Consider the following 9,822-nt stretch of genomic DNA (forward strand, 5'->3'; position numbering starts at 1 on the left):
CGAGAGGATACATTTGCGTCGTTTATGCCACTAAGCGAGTAGTGATTTGTGTCAGCAGCAATAAGGAGCTAATGCACATCTTAGCAGGTGTCAGACCCCAAAAGTGGTGAAACCCCTCACCCACAGTCCTTTCCAATGCTGGGGACCTGGGTGTCACTGGCCCTCGCCCTCTCCAGGAGGGGACAAGTCAAAGAGCCAGAGAGTGAGTGCACCTAACCCTGAGACGTGGCTTCGCCACACCTCTCCCCGGGCTCAGGTAAGTCCGCACCGGAGTCCCTTTCCCGGAGAGCTTCGGGATGAGCGGGGAAGGTCAAATTCAGATTGCATTTTTCTGCCTGGGCAATAACAGAGATGTGCCAGGGACTCCACAGAGCTACAGGGTAAGTGTGGGGCATCTCCTCGAGCACCAGTTGTCCTGGAAGAGACAAATTTAAAAACGTGTAACACAAGCCTACCTTGGCAATGTTGCGGGTTCAGTTTCAGACCAGCCAGTTGTGATCTTTTTGACTGATGGGGGGGGGGGGGGTCTTGATGAAGTGCAAAAAAGTGAAGCGTGATAAAACAACGTATGCCTGTGTATAACTAGTGTTAAGACAAAACAAAGGACTTCAATGAAATTTTTATCTTTTTGTCCCAGACAGTCTGAGTTATACATTCGTTCTTCCCCTGCCCTTAGTGATACCTTGGTGGAGAAATCGGAAAAGATCAGGTTAAAGAAACAGGGGACTTGGAAGCAGTGTGGGAGGTGCCTTTAGGTAAGTCTCTGTGGCTCAGCGGGGGCCTCCAGGCAGAGACTGAGGCAGGAGCCGCTGGGAAGACTGCTGAGAGGTTGGGCCGAAGCCTGCCTGGAGGATTGTGGGTGGCAAAGTGGAGGGGAAGGAGGGAGAGACCATGGGAAGACGGCGTAGGCCGCTGTGGGCCGCTGCGTCGGTTGGAAAAGGTGTGCAAGGTGGCCTCACTTGTGGAGGCCTGGGAAAGCACAGCAGGAAATATTTTGTAAATTGTTAATTGATTGAGAGTGTGGAGACAGAGGCAGCCTCATACGGTGCTGCGGGGTGGTGTGAGTTAGCGCCGGCATTTTTTAGGGTGATTTGCCAACATCTAAAACGTTTTAAAGGGGCGTTCCTTCCGCAGAGCGCACGTAGGCCTGGGAGCCACAAAGATACTCCCACAATGCCGTATGAGGATGTTTCCTGCAGCGTGGAAATCTTGTAACTGTCTGTCCAGAGGAAAATGTTTGAATAAGTTATGCACATCCGTGCCGTGAAACTACGCAGTGGTTAGAAGAAGGACGTCACTCCCTATGTAGCGACAGGGGAAAACCTCCGAAACGTGGCGGACACGGGAGAGGGCAGGCTACCCAGCCACAACTAGACCTTCGTTCCGCGCAGACACGTGTTCCAGCCGTGTGTATGCGTGCGTCCCGGCAGGAAACCGGCACGAGAGCGCCAGGAAGGGGGGACAGGGGAGGTTTTCTCTCTTTATTTCATGTGTTTCCTGTCTGTGTTGTTTTTTACACAGATAATGTAGTCCTAACGTATTCAAGTAAGCTTTCTTTTTCAATCGTGGTAAAATACGCTTAACATAAAATTTACCATCATGGCCCTTTTTAAGTGCACAGTTCCATGGTGTTAAGTACATTCAGTTGGTTGCGCAAACTCCAGAGCTCTTCCATCTTGCAGAGCCGAAACTCTGCTCCCCAAACAGCAACAACGCACCCACCCTCCACCTCCCCACGCCCCACCTCCCCACCCCGCTCCCGCACCCTCCCTTCTCCCTCCTGTTTCTGTGAGCTTGCCGCCTCTAGAAGCCTCCTGGGCGGTATCTGTCTCTCTGTGACTGGCTCATTTCACATAATAGAATATCATCAAGGTTCGCCCATGTTGTAGCGTATGTCACAATTTCCTTCTTCTTTTAAGGCTGAATGATATTTCATTACATTTATGCACCACATTTTGTTTACCCATTCTCTCCTTGATGGATGTTTGGGTTGCTTCCATCTTTCCGCTCTTGTGGGTAATGCTGCTATAAACACGGGTATAAATATCTGCTCCAGGACCTGCTTTCAGTTCTTCTAGGTGGACATCCAAAGCAGAATTGCTGGATCACATGGAAATTCTCCGTTTAATTTTTCAAGGAACAGCGGCACCATCTTCCGTACATAGTTGCTGCATCATTTTACGTTCCCACCAGCTGTGCAAAGGGTTCCGATTTCTCCACCTCCTCGCCAGCCCTTGTTATTTTCTGGGGGTTTGTTTTTGTTATGTAATAACCGTCTGAAAAAGTGTGAAATGATATCTCCTTGTGGTTTTGATTTGCATTTCCCTAACGATCTGTGGTGTTGAACAAGTTTTCATGTGCTTCTTATCCTTTTGTGTTTCTTTTTTGAAGAAATGTGTATTCAAGTCCTTTGCTCATTTTTTTAATGGAATGACTTATTCCTTTGTTATTGAGCTTCAAGTAAGTTTTTTTCATCAGTTTTATTGGAGTATAAGTTATATAAAATAAGATTCCCTCTTTATTAAGTGTATGGTTTGATGGATTTTCAGTCGTTTGCAATCATGAAATCAACACCACAATCAAAATATAGAACATTTTCATCACCCCCGAAATTTCTCTAATGCCCCTCTGCAGTCCCACCCTCTGTCCCGGCAACCTCTGATACTTCCTATAGTTTTGCCCGGTACCGATCGGTGAAACCCTCCTGCGTGGTAGCCTGCCAGGTCTGGTTCTGTTCGTTTTGCATGATGCTTTGAGATTCATGCATGTTGTTGTGTGTGCCAGTAATCCATTCCTTTGTATTGATGGGCGTTGTGCTTTCATGTGGATAAAACACAATTTGTTGATTAATTCCCCACTTTATGGACATGGAGCTGTTTCGAGTTTTAGGTTATTATAAATAAGGCTACTGTAAACAGTAGCCTGCGGGCTTTTGTGTGGGAAGATGATATGTTTTTCTATCTCTTGGGTATATACCCAGGAGTGAAAGTTCTGAGTTGGATGGTATAAAAACTACGGAACTGTCTCCCAGATTTGCTGTACCATTTTGCATTCCTTCCAACAATGCATGAGATTTCCAGTAGCTCCACATCCTCACCAGTTTCTGGTATTGTTGGTCTTTTTAAGTTTAATCATTCTAGTAGATGCATAGTCTCTCTTGTGGCTTTAATTTGCATTCTCCTAATGACTTAGAATATTCAACTATGATCCCATTTATATGAAATATCTAGAGTCAGCAAATCCACAGAGACAACATGGGTCAGTGGTTGCCAGGGCTGAGAGGAGGGGCAGGAGGACGGGCCATTGGTACAGGTGCTGTTCCGGGGATGATGACAACATTCTGGAACCAGGTGCTGGTGGAGGCTGCACGACATTCTGCATGTGCCAAAGGCCACTGATAGCAGCTTTCATGTTACCTGGGCTTTACCGCTATAAAAAATGGGAAGTTCCTTTGTCCTCCTCTCCCCCTCGGGGCCCTAGTTCCTTTGCCTACACAAGGAGGAAGTTGATCTCGTTATGTCCTTCTGATCCTAATTTTTTAAGATGCCGTAACTGCTCAGGTAGTGGGTGTGGCGCTCTGCCTACATGTGGGACGGTCATGATGAAACCAAAACAGTCAGTACTGTTGGGCCATAAAATGAGAGCGTCCTCTCTTTTTTTGGTCTCTTTCGCTCCATCTGATCACATCCAGTGGGAAGTCTCAGGCTGATGCTAGTACATCTCTAACATTGGCCAATCTCTCTCTCTCACAAATATATGTATATTTAAGTAAAGAAATAGCCCTGGCTGGTGTGGCTCAGTGGACTGAGCGCGGGCTGCAAACCAAAGCATCGCAGGTTCAATTCCCAGTCAGGGCACATGCCTGGGTTGCAGGCCATGGCCCTCAGCAACCACACATTGATGTTTCTCTCTCTCTCTCTTTCTCCCTCCCTTCCCTCTCTAAAAATAAATAAATAAAATCTTACAAAAAAAAAGAAATAGCAGGGCTTAGGCTGAGGGCTCAAGTTTAATAGTACTGATTCCATCATATTTACTTTTACGGAAAACCTTTTAGAGCAAGCAGCGCTGACATTATGCAGATGACATAACATTTTCCATTTAATATAAATCTTACTAAGTGGAAAAGGGTGACATTATTTTAAAATTTCGGTCAATAATAGAAGAGCACAGAAAGAGCAAAAGTCACAGCGTGAGTACACTGATGGCCGAAGCACACTGTTCAGTCACTGCTGGTCCTTCTCCGGAACTGCAGCCCCTCAACCCTTGAGAAATGACAGGCTGTGGTGGACCAAGTTCTGGCTCGGAACGTAGACCGTTCCAACCCCCACGCATCCTGTCACTGTGTCACTGCAGTGGAGCTCGGGGCACGGGCCAGAGGGGCCTGCAGTCTGGAAAGGAAAGCTGAGGAGACAGGGGCTGGCTTCTGGTCCGAGGCCCTTCTCGCTGACCCTGACCCTTCTCGGTGAGAGGGGTGTGCTGTGACTCCATCGCAGAATTTCCCAGCAGGGAAAAGGGGGACCGACGACAAAAAAATGCTTGGTCACTCTCACTGCCTCCCCAGTCCCACCCCACCCTCCAGAGGGGGCCACGGCAGCCGCCCCCGAGCTAAGGAATTGCCAGGGCTGACCACCGCTCGGTAAGAGGAGGAAGGGAAAGAGAGGTTCAGCACAATGCGTCACTTGGAGAAACTGTCCGGCTCCTGTACTTACGTAATGAAGTCAGCGTATTAGCTCGGGCAGCCATAACAAAGCAGCACACACATGGTGACTTAAGGGACAGGAATTTGTTTTCCCACCGTGCTGGAGGCTGGAAGTCAAAGGTCAGGGTGTCCGCAGGCTGGTGTCTACAAGGCCTCTCTCCTTGGCTGGCAGGCGGCCCCTCCTCACTGTGTCCTCACGCGGCCTTCTCTCTGTGCGTGCATCCCTGGTGTCTCTTCCTCTTCTGTTAGGACATCAGCCCTATCGGATCAGGGCTCCACCCGTATCACCTCCTTTAACATTCATTATTCCTTGCAGGTGAGGTCTCCAAACACAGTCACAGTGGGGGTTAGGGTTTTCACATGTCACTTTGGGGGAGACACAGTTCACTCCGTAACAGTCAGGTCATGGGGCTCTTCTGGACGGACACACAGCGCACTGTTGCCGCTGTCATTTCTGGGCCGTGGTGCTGGGCTCCCAGGCAGTCCTACTCTTCCACCTGAACTTGTTTAATGGTGTTATTTTAAAAGGCGGTAATGATGATAAAAGGAGAGTAAACGAAAGGGGTGGCGAATTTTAGCCTGCCGAGTACATCTCGAGAGACAACCCAGCCCCGAGTGCCCCGGGCCCCACTTCCTGATGCCCGGGAGGCCTGCTTTGCAGGCATTAGCACCCCAGGTGGTCCCCAACCCATCGGTGCTGAGGGAAGGACGAGGGTCCTGTGGGAAACACCACCATCCTGTGACCAGACCGTAGGCCACACACATCTTTAGGAACCTCCCCTGCCTCTTTACCCTTTGACCCCTCCTTAGGCCTGTGGGCTCACACATGCCCTGCACTCCCCATGCGTCCCCAGCTCTGAAGGCAGAAGGTCCAGCGAAATGGCCACTGGAGCAAGGTGTTGGGAACCGCCCTGCCTGGTATCAGAGCTGTAACCCCCGCCTAGGCTAAGGCTAAGGGAGCGCCCTTGGAACCGTAAGCCAGCAAGGAGACAAAAGCTTATCTCCCTGGCAGGAACGCTGCTTCTGCTGCTTCATTCATAACTGACCCCAAAGCTTGGTCGGTTAGTCAAAGACGGGTAAGATTCCCCAAGGGGGGAACGACCTAAGACAGGCACGATCATGTGGGAGGTACCCAAAAGAAAGACTTTGGGGGCTACAGCAAAAGGGGGTGATGGACCCTCGCTCCTCGGCTTTGACATAGCCTGAGTCCTCATCATCTGGGAGAAAATCTCCTTATCTCTTGGTTGCCTCACTTCCCTTGCTCCACCTAAGCCTCAAACAATGACAGGGTGGTGCAGCTCTGTGCTGAAAAGGGCGGATTCCCCGGGTGATCAGAAAGAACATGTAAAATCCTGTGAAGCCTTCTTTGTTTAGAATGCTCTCAGTTGAATGAGAAGGGTCCAAGGAGGAACTTAGTTTGTTCCTCAAAGTCTTACAGCTCTTTGACCCTGACTCAAAATAGACCCGAAGAGTTCCTTGTTACCTATTGTTCCTTACTTCCTCGTAGTGAGTAATGTACTTTACCTGAATTATTATGCAAAATGAGCCCAATAAAAGCAGGTATGGACATTAAATTGGTGCGCTCCCCACTAGAGGGGGTGGCCATTCCGTCCCTACTTCTCCACAGAAACTAGTCTGTCTCTGTGCATGTTTTTTCTCGCGTGTTTTCATCGAGCCATCCGCAGTGTTCCGTGATCACTGCTGGCCGGTGACCCACACATCAGCAAGGAGGAAGGAAGGAGGCAGACTTCAGGGTCTGCAGGTCCTCTGCAGCCCCCCACAATCTCTCCACTCACTTCTCATCCTTCATTCTTCCTGTGAAGTCAGCCCTGCTGGCAGAAATGACAGCTCAGGGGCTTAGGCAAGAAATGGAGGAATGAATGAGAAGTTTCTTCAGTCCCCTGGATTTACATAAACCTCCTAATTGCCTCCGTGTCTGTGGTTGTTAGCCACTAATTACCAGGTGTTTTGCCTCTGTCAGTGTTTTCATAAAACACTGTTCCTTTCTGCGAGGCATGACCGCCATTTAACCAAGGCTGAGATGCCGTGACAGCGTGTGTACCTGAGCATCCACCACAGCGGGCTGGAGGGTGGGGGCGGGGCGATTTTGAGGCTGTGTCTGGGGGCTTGGAGCTGTGAGCCAATGTGGTAGAAAGCGCAGTGATATAATAACATCTGCCTTTTAATGTGCCGGGCACTGCGCTGCATCCTTGGTGTCCTCTAGTCCTGGCCAGGAAGCCTCAGATGGTACCCTTCTGGACGAGAGGCTCGGTCCCCAGCCAGGGAGGGGTGGGCGTCAGTCGGGACCTGTGTTTGGCAGCACATGACAGAGACAAGTGACGGTGGTTTGGACGAGCCAGAAGATTTTTTGTGTCTCTCACTTGAGAAGTCTGGAGCTAGCCAGTCCGGGAGCAGTGTGGCTGCTCCACGGTGTGGGGAGAGGGCCACGTCCCTTCTAATGCTCGCCTGCACCCTCCTTCCCGTGTGGCTGTCGTGTCCCTCTTCTGGGCAGGAGGAGGAAAGGGACAAGAGCAAAAGCCACACACAGTTGACTGTGTCCCCCTTTCAAGGGGGTTTCCAGAAAGTCCTATTTCCGCACTTTGGTGGTTTCTGCTGGACGCTGCTGTGCACCTGATACTGTGCTGAGCCTCACACGTATCACCACACTGAGCTTTCACGGCAGCGCTTGCAGGGAGGTGTTTTCAGCCCCGGAATCTTGTGTCATCCCTGCTGCTATGCTGCTAAGTAATCTGGGTCAACCGCTTTCCCTCCCTGCCCCTCCGTCTTCTCCCTTGTTTTATGAGGAATTGGACCAAATAAAGGAGTTCTTGACTTGGGGTCTTGCAGACCGCTGTGGGGACATGGATAAAATTTAAGGGGGGTGAGTCATGAATTTGGATGGGGAAAAATATTATATTCTTGTTTTCACTAATCCCTAGTTAAAATCAAGCTTTTCCTTCTTTTATGACTGTAGGCAACAGACCACAGTAATCTTAGCAGAACCTGTGACTTTCTCACCAAAAGAAATCACAGATTTTTAATAGCACATTTCAGTTTTTCAGCTATGTTAAAATAATGTTTTTTTCTCACCACTACTTCAAAATTTTGGTAGTTATTACACCTACCATATTTAATGTAATTTTATGTACACATATCTCAAGGATATGATGTATGCCATCAGAATATGTTTAAATATTTCAGTAACTTATTGCAACATAATTTTATTTCTTTACAATCCTGTGTGTTTTGTTTTGTGCACTAAAAAACATTTTTCTAAAAAGGGGTCCATAGGCTGCGTGGCCTGCTGGATGAGTCAGTCATACTCCTACACTATGAACTCGCTTTGCCCCTCTGGCTATGAATGAAACCCTGCCACTAGCTATCACGGTCATCCTGAACAAGTCCCTTTATCTCTCGAATTCCTCAGTTTTCGCTTCTGTAAAATGGGGATAATACGTGCCTTGTCTAGCTCAGAGCTTCCAGGAGAACCAAAGTAATCTGCATTAAGCTCACTCAGTTGCAGAGCTTACACCAACTCCTTACACGGAGTCAGCTTCTGAAGTGCTAAGCAAATGCTGAGTGTTATAAAATCATTCAACTTTAGCTCAATTTCCCAGAGATGCTGATGTTTTTCTATTGCTTCTGGATAAGTGTCCTGCTACAGCCACATATTTGCTAATGCCAGATTGGGATTGAACTAGTAGAAAACTCAATAATAAAGATGAAAATGCACCTTAAGTGCACTTGCATGAACCTACTTAAGAACACAAGGAGATAAAAGGAGATTTCACCAATGAATCATGTAGCTTCAATTGTCTAAGGCTCTTTGAAAAACTTGAGCCGATATACCATGGTTTAAAAAAAGTCGTAGGTCAGCAAGTCATTTCTCTTCAATCTCAATGTACAGGGATAATGGGACGAATGACAGGAAAGTTGGTTTCCTCTAGAATCCGTGCCTTTAAAATATCTGTGCCTACTTATTAAATATTTATTGATCCAAGAAGTCTGCTGAGATGGCCATAATCAATGTGTGAAATAGCAAAGTAAAGATCTACATATATCTTATTTATTAAGTTATGTTTTAGAAAGAACCTTAAATTATGTCTGGCTCCTCACAGAATGCTTGCAGACTTGAACTCAAAGATACAGGCAGTCCACTTGGCCAAGGAAGACGGTTCCTAACCAGGCTGGTATTTTGATCAGTTTCCTCAAGGATCTATGGGAACACTCAGGGACTCGGGTGTTGGAGAGGACGTTTGGGCTGTGCAATGGAACCGGCCCTTTTCTCCGGCCTGGAGAGAATTTCAGTCTGATCTGGGATCTGGGCTGTATAGAGGATCCAGCTAAAAGTTTGGCATGGAGGAAAGGTTTATGCCACCGAAAAAGAAAAAGAAAAGCCTAGTATATTTAAACAAAAATTACAGAGAATAAACCGTGTTGTTTTGTTTTTTGTCTTGGGCCTAGTAAGAGATCACTCATTCGTTCATTCATGTGTTCATTCGTTGACAAGAGTTCCTTGACTGCCTCCTTGTGCAAGGCGCTGTGCCGAGCACTCAGGGCAGAACCGATGTGGCCCCTGCCCTAGGGACACTTAAAGGCTATTATTGTTGATAACGTTCAAATGTTTAAAAGACAGGCTCTGTTCTGACTATTTTAATATATCAATTCATTTATGCTTCCCAACCACCCCAGAAAAAAATACTGTTTTTGTCTCATATAACAGGGAATCAGGAATTATTGAGCATAAGGAGTTTCCAGAAAACTTTATGGACTAATCATGGGCTGAGCTGAGATTCAGTCTTGGTCTGTCTGATGCCACAATCTGTGTACTAACACAGGGGTTGGCAAACTGCAGCCCGCTGGCCAAGTCCAGCCTAACTTGTGGTTTTCTAAATAAAGTTTTATCGGGATTCAGACACTCATTTATTTACATGGTGCCTGCAGCTGCTTTCAGGTGAGCACAGCTGTGCAGCCGTTGGCCCCCAGGCCCTTAAATATTTACTACCTGGCCCTTTACAGGAAAATTTGCCAACCCTTGTTCTAAAACTCTACTCCCAGGCAGAAAAGGCAAGTAAGAGGTGAGAATAATGATTGGAAATCATTGTTTAAGCGCCGTGGTTCAT

This window comes from Phyllostomus discolor, chromosome 13 (genome assembly GCF_004126475.2).
Source record: "Phyllostomus discolor isolate MPI-MPIP mPhyDis1 chromosome 13, mPhyDis1.pri.v3, whole genome shotgun sequence".
NCBI classification, from domain to species: Eukaryota; Metazoa; Chordata; class Mammalia; order Chiroptera; family Phyllostomidae; genus Phyllostomus; species Phyllostomus discolor.